Raw genomic sequence first — 13,175 nt, 5'->3', positions numbered from 1 at the left:
ATGGGGGTGGGTAGGAGGTATGCATGGGGACATCAAAGCATATCATTGATATTCTAACAGGATAGGTGAGGGGTGGGGTGATCAACAGAGAAATACAGCTTTATGGTTTATAATGGGCTAGCAACCCCAGATCCTTGTTAAGTCCTTTCTGTTGGGTGTTAAAATATTCAATCATTCTGACTTCAAAGGTCTTACGTTCTTGTATGGGTTTAAAGTTACCTTTCAGGATTCTCACTGTGAAGTCACTGGTACAGTGTCCTGGTCCTGTAAAATGCTGACCAACAGGGGTGGGAACCCTACTGGCACCAGTATTGTTCATGTGATGTCTATGTAAATTGAATCTTGTCTTAAGCATCTGGCCTGTTTCTCCAATATAGCATCCTTCGTTACATTTTTTACACTGAATGATATATACCACATTGGAAGATGAGCAAGTGAAAGATTCCTTTATGTTGAATATCTTTCCTTTGTGGATGACTGTGGGGTCCTGTGAAATATTTTGGCATAGTTTGCAACTGGATAAATTACAGGGAAGTGTGCCCTTCTGTTCCTTTTCAGTCTGTGATGGAAGTTTACTTCTGATTAGCTTGTGTTTTAAGTTGGGTGGCTGTCGGAAGGCCAGTACTGGTGGGGATGGGAATATCTCTTTCAGTAATTCATCCTCCTGGAGTATAGGTTGTAGATCTCTTATGATTTTCCTCAGTTTTTCCAGCTCTGGATTGTATGTCACTACAAGGGGGATTCTGTCTGTGGATTTTTTCTCCTTGTACTGTAGCAGATTCTCCCTGGGTGTTTTGAGGGAGGAGGCAATATTCTTGGAGATTATTTTGGGGTTGTAGCCTTTCTGTTTGAAGGATGCAGTCAGGCTTTTAAGGTGTCTGTCTCTGTCCCCTGGGTCAGAGCAGATACTGTGGTATCTTGTGGCTTGGCTGTAAATGATGGATCTTTTTGTATGTGAAGGATGGAAGCTGGAGTTATGGAGGTAGCTGCATCTGTCTGTGGGTTTCTTGTATATAGATGTTTGTATACAGCCATCACTGATTGAGACCGAGGTGTCCAAAAAATTGACTTTTTCTGGGGAGTAGTCAATTTTGAATCTGATTGTAGGATGGTATGTATTGAAGGCAGAATAAAATTGTTTCAGAGTTTCTTCACCCTCCGTCCAAATCATAAAAATGTCATCGATGTACCGGTAGTATTTTAGAGGTTTGGTCTGGTGTGTATTCAGAAATGTCTCTTCCAGCTCAGCCATAAAAAGGTTGCATTATTGGGGTGCTGTCCTGGTGCCCATCATTTGTAGATAGATATCATTGTTAAAGCAGAAGTAGTTGTGAGTTAAAATTAATTTGATTAATTTGAATCCCCAACCAATGGAAGTGGATGCCACTAATACTCCAGATGAAGTAAGAGAAGAGTCCATGGAATTTGTCGCTATAACACCTGAAGAATGTGAATAAATGGAAATAGAAAATTGACCCCAAAAGTCTTGTACATTGTATCCAACAATTGGATCCTTGTATTGCTCCTGGACAATTGAAAGCTGGTAGTTAATCCAACTGCTTGCTTTGCAAGTAAAGTGGGGTTTGTTTGGTTTTTTTTTTTTTGTTTTTTAAATTACTGCTAGCAGATGAGGGGATAGTATAATGGAGGTTGGGTCTTCTCAGTTATGAGCAATTGTGCGAGGGATCTGCTAGCTGTTTGAGCCCTAGGCTTGTAAGAGGGGTCAAACAGAAGATATGAAAGAGATATTTTTGGGTACTGAGTAGTTTTTGTTTGCACCAGCATTTTCATGAAATGAGACTGTTTGGAAAGCAGGGAATTTGGGAACTTTCCGTATTGCCTAAAGTCTGAGCCATAGACTGTTTCCCTGGTAAACTCTGTTTCAAGAAAAAGAAGAGACTTTGTTGTTTAAACAAAAGGGACTTTCTCTTGGATAGCAATAAATGAAACTGCTATGGAGGAGCTCATTTGCAAAAAGTTCCCATAGTCCTTGGTTAGATTGTTTTCCTTTTCTTTTTGGGTTCTATACAAAGCAAAGGAAACGGAAACCTAGATATTGCCAAAGTGGTGCATGTAGCCACCAAATTTGTGTATCTTTCTCAAGTTGTGATGCCTTGACTGTGTGTTCCTATTTCACCCTGAGTTAACGGGAGTGAGCACCACTCTACTTACTTTTTATAGAGGAGAGTTCTTTTCTACCTCTGGCAGAAGTCCCATCACATTATATACAGAGATAATCCATAATAAAAAGGTCAGAATGTAAAAGACTTGAAGTAATATATCATTTCCCACGTGCTGTGCAATATGGAGAAATTAGATCTTACTTGCTAATTTTCTTTCCCTTAGCCCACCAGACCAGTCCAGTTCATAACCTAGGGGTTGTACCCATTGACCAGCAGATGGAGACAGAAGTAAAAAAAAGTCCTGCGTATTGTCCTCTATAAGGGCATCACGTAGTGTGAGTCCATCAGTACTTTGACAGACAAAGCAATGGAGCACATGCTTTCTTGTTTCTAATGACTCATCAATTAATAATATGTTAATACTAATCAAACCCACAAATGGAGAAAATGGGAGAAGAGTAAAAGGGAAAGGACTTGGACTCCTTGAAGTATTCTCTACCATATTTTTGCCTCTTGCAACCATTTCCTTTGATGCTGAGAGGATGACTAGGTGTAAATTAAACAATGCCTCCCGGTTTAAGAACTAATTCAGCCTGTTAGACTTGAACATGTAAGAATAAGTACTCATACAAAATATCTAGGAAGACAAAATGTTTTCCTAGATATTTTGTATGAATACATTAAGCAGTCAAATATGTAAGTGGTAATAAAAAAGTAAGAAAATTTTCCTCCAAGTTTGTATGTTAGACTAAGTACTGACATACCAGGGAGGGCATCTGGGCTGGTCTGGTAAGAATAAAGGAAAGAAAATTAGCAGGTAAGATCTATGTTCTCCTTCCCTAGCATACTCACCAGACCAGTCCAGAACCTGTGGGATATAGCAAAGCAGTCCTCAATATGGAAAGGACTTCAATATCCATGATCAAACACCATGAACAAGGAAGACGTTAACTCGTGCATTGAATGTATGGGAACAAAAAGTTTCGTGATTGCCTACTGAAACAGTTATGCTCCCTGTTATTCTAGTAAGAAACTGAGCCAGCACTTGCAACTTTGATCCTGAGGGCAGAGGTTCCAAGATAGTGCTTTTTGGCCAACCTACCAGGAAGCTTGATGTTTGCCACACATACTTTGAAAAGATTCTTTCTGCTCTAATCTCCAGGCTCGAAGAGACTTGGGCTGCTTGAGGAGATTAGAAAATGCCATTGCAAAACATCCAGCCACTCACTCGTATATTCACAAGGAAAAGGACAGGAAGTAATAATGTGAAACAATAATAGCAAAACATGAACGATGAATGGAAGCACTATATCAACTGATGAACCAAGGAGCAGAAAACACCACTGTTCAAAAGTCCAATAGAAATTATCAATACAATGAGATTTCTAGGAATTCTATCTTCAGAGTATAAGACTCCTCAAAATGTTCTTATAAATAAAAAGGAAAGGAGTAGCATCTTAAGACAAAATACAAGAAACTTCTGAGAGGAGGAAGGTGGAGAATAGCCACAAAGTCACTCAGGGCAATGTGCCCACCAGTGTAAATTCCAAAGAGAAACAGATGTTCTGCAAACATGACCAAATTGACACATATGTGCAGAGAAGGAGAGAGAGGAGTCAAAGATGACCCCAAAGTTACGAGCTGATGAGACAGGAAGGATGAGAGTGTTATCCACAGAAATAAAGAATGGAGGAAAGATAAGCTCAGTCTTGGTCATGTTTAGTTTTAGATGGCGGTGAGACATCCAGGCGGCAATGTCAGACAGGCAGGCTGATACTTTGGCCTGGATTCCTGCTGAGATTTCTGGTGTGGAGAGGTAGATCTGGGAGTCATCAGTGTAAAGGTGGTACTGAAAACCATGGAATGAGATCTTAGTACCAAGGGAAGAAATATAGAGGGAGAAAAGAAGAGGTCCCAGGACAGATTCCTGAGGTACACCAACTGCCTCACTTTCTTCATTTTCTGAAATCACTAAAGGGGAAACTGCACATTTTCTTTCCTCGAAACTAACTACCTGTTCCTCTGATCCTGTTCCCACCTATCTATGTAGTACTCTGTCTCATACTGTCATCCCTTCTACCTGTTATATCCTCAATCTTTCACTTTCCACTGCAACTGTTCCTGATGCCTTCAAACATGCTGTCTTTATCTGTGACATGCCCATTCCACTTTTTTTTTTATTTCCTCAATATGTTTTTTCCCAGCAGGGGTTGTTAAATTTATTTTTTTTCTGCTTTAGTGTCCTTGTTGCTGCTGAGGCTAGGAAAGTGAATAGAATATTGGGTATTATTAGGAAAGGTATGGAAAACAGGTGTGAGGATGTTATAATGCCGTTGTATCGCTCCATGGTGCGACCGCACCTTGAGTATTGTGTTCAATTCTGGTCGCTGCATCTCAAGAAAGATATATTAGAATTGGAAAAGGTGCAGCGAAGGGCGACTAAAATGATAGCGGGGATGGGACAACTTCCCTATGAAGAAAAGACTAAGGAGGCTAGGGCTTTTCAGCATGGAGAAGAGATGGCTGAGGGGAGACATGATAGAGGTATATAAAATAATGAGAGGAAAACAGTAACGGAATTCAAACATGCGAGACGGCTGAGGGGAGACATGATAGAGGTATATAAAATAATAAGAGGAAAACGGTAACGGAATTCAAACATGCGTGGGATAAACATAAAGGAATCCTGCTCAGAAGGAAGGGATCCCCAGAAGCTTAGCCGGTGGTGGGAGGCAGGGCTGGTGGTTGGGAGGCGGGGATAGTGCTGGGCAGACTTATACGGTCTGTGCCCTGAAAAAGGCAGGTACAAATCAAGGTAAGGTATACACAAAAATGGCACTTGAATAAAGAAACTCCTGTGGTAACCGTGAAAGAAACCATCCCCAGAGGGAATAATGCCTACAAGCAAAGAGCAAGGAGAATCACAGAACGGCACTCCTGCAGACAATGCCCTAAATGTAATGGTAGATAGGTGCATGATTGTGCAGCTGAAGAGTTCTGTCCTCACTGAAAGAGGAGATGAAGACCTTCCTTGCCCAGCCAAGGTTACTGCAAGGGAAACTTGCAAGATCTTAGCTACAAAGAGAGTGACTTTTAAAATCTCAGAAGCTACCTCTTGTAGGAGAAGTACTCGACTTGGGAAGTCACAACAATTGACCAATTGAAATAAGAGATCAAGTGCAGTGCAGATTAAAAACGACCACCTCTCCACTGAGAGACACCGGAGCCTTTGAGACAATCTTCAGAAAAGGAAGGAAGACATAACCCTGCACCCTAGAGTTGAGGGCTACAGAACATGTAGAGACTTCTGAAATGAATCTACTGCTACTGCCAAGGATGCAAAATATTCAGAACAGTATTGTCATGAAACACCTAGCCACCCCACGGCCACTTAGAGGGTCTATCCCCAGCATAGCTTAGGTCCGCCTGCACCTGCCGCTCTTGTTTTACACTAGCATCCGCCTCCCACTGACTGGGTCACAACTGCCTCTGGGTGAGTCTCCTGCTCTCAAATTATCCCGTGATTTCTAGGTTACTGAAGGCCACACTCCCAGTGGTCAAATTTCCCAGAAAGCACTCACAGACCCAACACACAAACCACCAGGATTCTTTATCAGCCCAGAGAAGCAGGGCAAACAAACAATTATGTTTATTCTCATAAAAATAGTGAACAGTGGACAGAAAATGTGCAATCAGCAAACAATAACAGATAACTGAAATATGGATCAATTGTAACACTAAACAAACATGTGTTTACTTTCTAGAAAGTACCTGGGGAGATCAGGACATATAGCTGCTCACCTGTTTTACAGGGCTTCAGCAAAGAGCTTTCTCTCTCTTCTCCCAGGCTGAAACTGCGGCAAAAGTCAGTACAATTCAAATGAAAAAAGCTCCTGGGCCAATCAGAGCCCAGTCAACAACAATATTTTAAAAAAGCTGGTTACATCACTAGAGGCATTTCCTTTATCTGTGTTAACTAAAGAAGAGAAAGGTCAGTTCTTTGTAACAGCTTAAAACATAACATGCACCACCTGCTGGCCAAACTAGAGAAATGCACTTCAAGATTTAATTAAGGCAGGAAAATATCCAATACATTTTACAGGCTTAAAACGCACTGTTTCTTCACACATGGAAATAGCAAAATATTGCATTAAGAACCTAAAGAAACTACAGACCACATGAGAAGAGTTAATTCACTAAGATCAACACTTATCTGGAGAGGAAAGATAAGACTTCCTTGCATGGCGATAAGGCTCTATCTCCTTTCTCACAATCACTTCACTGAAGGCATAGAGAAGATGAAAGATATATTGTAAGTTTGCTCCTCCTTCTCTCGCCCGGTGCCGCTCCAAAAACAAAAACACCACCTCAGGGGCCGGTCACTTTAAAAAAAATCAACAAGCCAGCTTTTTATTGCAGAGGATGTTAGTTCCTCCTTCTTTCAGCCTTTACATTCCTCTACCGGCATTCCACCCTTCCATTCTCTTCAAGCCAGTTAGTTACACAGTCCAGGCTTCAGCAGCTACTTCCCCTCTCCCTCTTTTTTCCTGGAGACTCCAAAAAAAAAACACAGCAACCAACTTCTTGCCTTTTTAAGCTTCAAAGGTAAGTAGCTCTGGGATCCCTCCCCCCAACCCGAAAAGTCCAAGGTTCTAAACAACAAAAAAAAAACAATGAGCCTCCTGTCCTGCTCACGACTCACAGGTTAGTTCCCTGCCCGTGACTCCCTAAGAGCTAGGGTAACTCCCCGGGTCTCCTCTCAGTCCCAGTAGTTGGTGCACAAAAACACAAACAAAAAAAAACCCACAGTATCATTGTCCACCGTTCAGTCTTTCCTTTGCTTGTAAACATAAGCAACAGGCTTTTCTCTCTCTCTCTCTCTCTCTCTCAATGGCTCTGCGCGGGCTCAAAGCCTAGGGTCCCACCCTCTTGGTCAGTCACACTCTCATCTGACCTCCTCCCGCTGACCCGGTTTGGCCCCGCTGTTGCTCTGGCCTTCGTTGAGCCAGAGCTGCACAGTCCATTGGCTCTTCCAAAGCGTTCTCAGGTTCAGTCCACTCCATCGGGCAAGGCTCCTCTTTTTCTTTTTCTTCCTCCTCAGGAGCCCAATCCATATCCTCTGCACCCCGCCCTCCTTCCAGCTGATGCCCCTTTCCTTCATTAAAATTCTTTGGTGTCTTTCCTTTCTCCACCCACTTGTTCCACCCTCTCCCCCCCCCAGGTTGGAGAATTGGATTTACTCACTCCCCTGCGGCCCTCTTCTGGTGACTCCCAGGAAGGCACGTACTCTCTCCTACCCCCGGGTTCCCTTGGGGCTTGCTGGGAGTCGTAGTTTCTCATTTCGAGGTCTTTCTTGGGAAATGCCTGCCTGTACCGGGGGTACTCTTGCCTATCCCCGGGTTCCTTTGGGGCATGTTGGGTGTTGTAGGTCTTTCCTCTCCTTTTTCCCTTTTGTTCCCTAGCCCCTTCTACATACTCTTTACATACCCCCCCCCCCTTAAGCCTCCCTCTCCCCATTCTTCCTCATTCTCCCCGTCTCCTCCTCCACCCGAGACAGGGCATCCACATTTTCTAAACATCGACCCGGACGATGCTCCACAGAATATTGGAATGGCTGCAAAGCTAAGTACCATCGCATTAATCTCCCATTATTATTCTTCATCATAATCAGCCATTTCAATGGAGCATGATCAGTAACCAGCTTAAATTTCCTCCCTTCTAAATAGACACTACACTCTTGCACCGCCCATCGTATGGCTAAACACTCCTTCTCTATGGTGGAGTAATGCTCCTCATGAGGAAGGAGCTTCCGGCTTAAATAGAGCACCGGATGTTCTTCCCCTTTATGCTCCTGGGACAGAACTGCCCCTACCCCTCTCCCCGAAGCATCTGTTTGAAGGACAAAGGGTTTCTCGAAATCTACCGCCTTCAACACAGGTTCTTGGCACAGGGCCCTCTGCATCCGTTCAAATGCCCTCAATTCCTCCCCTCCCCACCTCAATTGGTTCGGATTCTTCCCTCTCAACATGTCAGTAAGGGCAGTGGCCAATGAGGAAAAATGCGGGATGAACCTGCGGTAATACCCTACCATACCCAGGAATCTACGTAATTGTTTCTTGGTGTTCGGTCGGGGAAACTCTTGGATGCTCTTGACCTTATTTAATAATGGTCGCACCTCTCCCCGGCCCACATTATATCCCAAATACTTCACCCGGTACTGAGCAAAATAACACTTTTTGGGGTTCAAGGTAAGTCCTGCTTCCCTAAAAGCCTGCAGAACCGCCTCCACCTGTTTTAAATGGGTATTCCAGTCCACACTATGTATTACTACATCATCCATATACGCGGCTGCGTATGTCTGATGAGGTCGGAGCACCCTGTCCAGCAACCTCTGACAGCTCGCAGCCGCTGAATTAAGGCCAAAGGGTAATCTTTTGAACTGGTATAGGCCCATGGGCGTACTAAAAGCCGTCTTAGCTTGAGCCCCTGGCGTAAGTGGAATCTGCCAGTACCCTTTTGTCAAGTCCAGGGTAGTGAGATATTGGGCGGATCCTAGCCTATCCACCAGCTCCTCAATATAGGGCATAGGATAGGCATCTGCTTGGGAAATGGTATTTAGCTGGCGGAAATCTATGCAGAATCTCCACTCCCCATCGGGCTTTGGCACTAATACCACGGGGCTTGACCAGGGGCTATTTGACTCCTCAATCACCCCGAAATCTAACATTTCCTGCACCTGTTTAATAACCTCCCTCTTTTTCATGGGGGACAGCCGATAGGGCCTTTGCCGAACTACCTTACCCCTTTCAGTTCTAATGTCATGCTCCACCAGGTGAGTATTCCCCGGACATGCCGTCAACACATCGTCAAACCCTTTTAGGAGCCTTCCTATCTCCTTTTTTTGCGCCTGGGGTAACCGGGGATTAATCCCTGGCTCCCCAGGCTTGAAAATATCTCTTATTTGTGGCCCTAACTCCTCTCCCTCCTTTTCTTCCACCCGGGTCTGAAAGTCTACCCTTGCTACCCAGGGTTTCATAAGGTTCACATGGAAGGTTTGGACACGACCCTTCTCGTTCGCCACTTCATACGTGAGCGGCCCTAGTCTCCTCTCCACAACCCAGGGACCCTTCCACCTAGAGGCAAAGAGGATCCTCAGAGACCAGGATAAGGACCCTATCTCCTGCTCCAAACTCCCGTTCCCGCGTCCCTTTATCATAATATTCCTTTTGATGATACTGGCTCCGTTCCAGCCTATCCTGGGAATATTCCTGTAACTTATACAATCGGGCTCTCAGATCCTGTAGATATTCTACCACTGACTGATCGGACGTTTCCGGAGGTACCCAGTGTTCCTGGATTATATCCAAAATTCCCCTGGGCCTCCGGCCAAACATTAGCTCGAACGGGGAGACTCCTAATGAGTCCTGCACCTTCTCCCTATATGCATATAGCACAAAGGGTAACATTTGGTCCCAATCCGTCCTATCCTCGCCTAGCGCTTTTTTTAACATCCCCTTTAAGGTTCTATTAAAACGTTCCACCATCCCATTAGTTTGCGGATGGTAGGCCGCGGTACGGATATGCTGTACCCCAAAAGCCTCCCACACTTGCCTTAAGGTGCTTGACATGAAGTTGGATCCCCTATCTGTCAAAACCTCTTGGGGGAACCCCACCTCACAAAAAATTTTTATCAGTTCCCGGGCAATGCCCCTCGCGGATATGCTCCTTAAAGGAATGGCCCAGGGGTACCTAGTGGCCATATCCATTACCACTAAAACATAGAGGAAGCCTCTCGGAGATTTTGTTACTGGGCCAATAATATCCATGGCTACTCTCCTCCCCGGTTGTTCCACCCTAGGGAGTGGCCTTAGAGGTGCCCTAGGTGGGAGATGGTCTGCCACCTTCTGACAATTTGGGCAAGACTTGCAATACTTCTCCACCTCCCCATAAACTCCTGGCCAATAGAACCGTGCCAATATCTGAGTTAGGGTCGCCTGAGAACCCTTATGCCCACCCAAAGGATGATCATGAGCCAGCCTTATCACTAGGGGACGAAAAGCTTGAGGAACTACTAGCTGTCTCCCTCCTTCCGCGTTCTCCCAGTTTGGCACCCTACGATACAATATGTCCCCTTCTACCATGAACCCCGGAGCCTCAATGCCCCCCCCCTGGCGTGCCCTCTCCCAGGCATATTCTAAAGTGGGGTCCGCGGCCTGCTCCCTATGAAACTGGGGAAACTGTTCCTTCAATTCCTTCGGGGCTACCGGTAGGTAACTTTCTCTTTGTACCTGCTCCAATGCCACCCGTCTACCCCTCTGCTCCTTTCTCCTCAAAGCTTTACCCTTCCTCCCTTTTCCAGGCTCCCCTAAGACCTCTCCCTGAAAAGGGAAAATACCTCCTATTCCCTCTTCCTCCGCCTCGGGGTCCTGTCGTGCCTGGGCGCGGGTAGTTACCAACACTTTTTTTTCACTAATACAGTCAGTAAACGGCGGCCAATCCCTTCCTAAAATCATCTCCTGGGGCAACCTGGGTAGAACAGCCATGGCTATCCCTATCTCTCCTGTGGGCCCCTTCACGTTAACTCTATGGAGGGTATACCGCGTACTGGCCCCATGTATACACTGAATGGCCACTGCTCCATCATAGGTATTCTTACCCCGGGTCCTCCTCTTCCTTAGTTGCTCCCATAATCGGCTAGAGATCATGGACTGCTCGGCCCCCGAGTCTAACATGGCTAGAATAGGCAAACCCTCCACCTCCACCTTGACCGTATAACGTGGCCTGAACCCCTGGGCAACCTGAGAGATCCACCCCTCCCGACCTAGGCAATCCCTCTTGAAGTGCCCTGGTTTTCCACACTGATAACATAGTTTTCCCTCATGGGAGGTAGCCTTCTTACCCTGGCCTTCGGCCCCTACGGGCTTTTTACCCACCCCACTTGAACCGGCCTGCCCTCCCTGGGGATCATTCTTGCGGAAGGAACCTTTGGGACCCCAGCCTTCCTGAGGTCGGGCCTTTCCGCCCTCCAGGTCGTGTCCCCCCCAATGTTGGGCTTCCAGGTACCATTCCAACCCCGCTACCACGCCCTCTACCGTCCTACAGCCCCTTTGGACCAGCCCTGCCCTAATCTCCCTGGGTAGGCCCTGCAGGAATTGCTCCACTACCAGTTCTTGAAGAATCTCGGCAATGGTGTGGTGATCGGGTTCCAACCATTTTTTTACTAAGTCCATCAGTCTATTGGCCACCGCTTTAGGTGTCTCCCCCTTTTCCCATTTCGTGGACCGAAACTTCCGCCTATAAGCCTGGGTACTTAGTCCATATCGGTCCTTGATGGCCTCTCTTAACCTCCCATAGTTGGCCGCGTCCCCAGTAGGCAAGTCTCTAAAGGCGGCCAGAGCCTCCCCTGATAGTGAAGGCACTAATCGCATGGCCCACTGCTCCTGTGGCCATCCTGCGGCCGCCGCCACCCTCTCAAATGCGGTCAGGAAATCGTCCACATTGTCCTGCTCAGATAACTTCCCCCAGGTAAGTGAATTCATGGATATAGGTCCTACCGCACCGTTTCCTCCGGTCCCCTGTCCGGCCGCTCCGGTTCCAAACTCTCTAGGGGTACTGCTCCCCCTCTGGAAAAAGTCCTGGAGCAGATTCAACACCGGTTGTTGTTGATCTCGGGCGGCAGTCAAGGACTCCTCCACCATCTTCGCCGCCAGTTCTTGCTGTTTCTGGAACTGCATAGTCATCCAGGCGAAGATTTCCTTGGGATCCATACTTGCGCCGGAACAGCTACTCCTGAGGAAATGAAAGCAGAAGACAAAAACTCCAAGTGCGATTTCACCACTTAGGTTTCCCCTCTACTCCCCCCCCCCCAATCTTGGCCCTGCTTACCAGAACCCAAGACGGGTCTGCGCTTTTCTCCGCGTTGGGCCCTCCGTCGGGTTTTTCTTTCTGGCTTGTCTTGGCCTCCTCGAGCGACAGGTCAGCCAATAGATCCCACTTCTGACACCAATTGTAAGTTTGCTCCTCCTTCTCTCGCCCGGTGCCGCTCCAAAAACAAAAACACCACCTCAGGGGCCGGTCACTTTAAAAAAAATCAACAAGCCAGCTTTTTATTGCAGAGGATGTTAGTTCCTCCTTCTTTCAGCCTTTACATTCCTCTACCGGCATACCACCCTTCCATTCTCTTCAAGCCAGTTAGTTACACAGTCCAGGCTTCAGCAGCTACTTCCCCTCTCCCTCTTTTTTCCTGGAGACTCCAAAAAAAAAAAAACACAGCAACCAACTTCTTGCCTTTTTAAGCTTCAAAGGTAAGTAGCTCTGGGATCCCTCCCCCCAACCCGAAAAGTCCAAGGTTCTAAACAACAAAAAAAAACAATGAGCCTCCTGTCCTGCTCACGACTCACAGGTTAGTTCCCTGCCCGTGACTCCCTAAGAGCTAGGGTAACTCCCCGGGTCTCCTCTCAGTCCCAGTAGTTGGTGCACAAAAACACAAACAAAAAAAAACCCACAGTATCATTGTCCACCGTTCAGTCTTTCCTTTGCTTGTAAACATAAGCAACAGGCTTTTCTCTCTCTCTCTCTCTCAATGGCTCTGCGCGGGCTCAAAGCCTAGGGTCCCACCCTCTTGGTCAGTCACACTCTCATCTGACCTCCTCCCGCTGACCCGGTTTGGCCCCGCTGTTGCTCTGGCCTTCGTTGAGCCAGAGCTGCACAGTCCATCGGCTCTTCCAAAGCGTTCTCAGGTTCAGTCCACTCCATCGGGCAAGGCTCCTCTTTTTCTTTTTCTTCCTCCTCAGGAGCCCAATCCATATCCTCTGCACCCCGCCCTCCTTCCAGCTGATGCCCCTTTCCTTCATTAAAATTCTTTGGTGTCTTTCCTTTCTCCACCCACTTGTTCCACCCTCTCCCCCCCCAGGTTGGAGAATTGGGTTTACTCACTCCCCTGCGGCCCTCTTCTGGTGACTCCCAGGAAGGCACGTACTCTCTCCTATCCCCGGGTTCCCTTGGGGCTTGCTGGGAGTCGTAGTTTCTCATTTCGAGGTCTTTCTTGGGAAA

General features: G+C 46.5%; 1 protein-coding gene across 4 annotated transcripts in view; it reads right to left on the bottom strand.

Annotated features, from left to right (window-relative positions):
- The window catches only part of CCDC180 (coiled-coil domain containing 180), a 153,611-nt gene that overhangs the window by 85,640 nt on the left and 54,796 nt on the right, over positions 1 to 13,175 (bottom strand). The gene's annotated exons all lie outside the window — the stretch shown is intronic.

The sequence above is a fragment of the Microcaecilia unicolor genome, chromosome 6 (genome assembly GCF_901765095.1).
Source record: "Microcaecilia unicolor chromosome 6, aMicUni1.1, whole genome shotgun sequence".
In the NCBI taxonomy this organism is placed as follows: Eukaryota; Metazoa; Chordata; class Amphibia; order Gymnophiona; family Siphonopidae; genus Microcaecilia; species Microcaecilia unicolor.
Note: the sequence above shows the minus strand (reverse complement) of the source record. Positions and strands in the feature narration are given on the sequence as shown.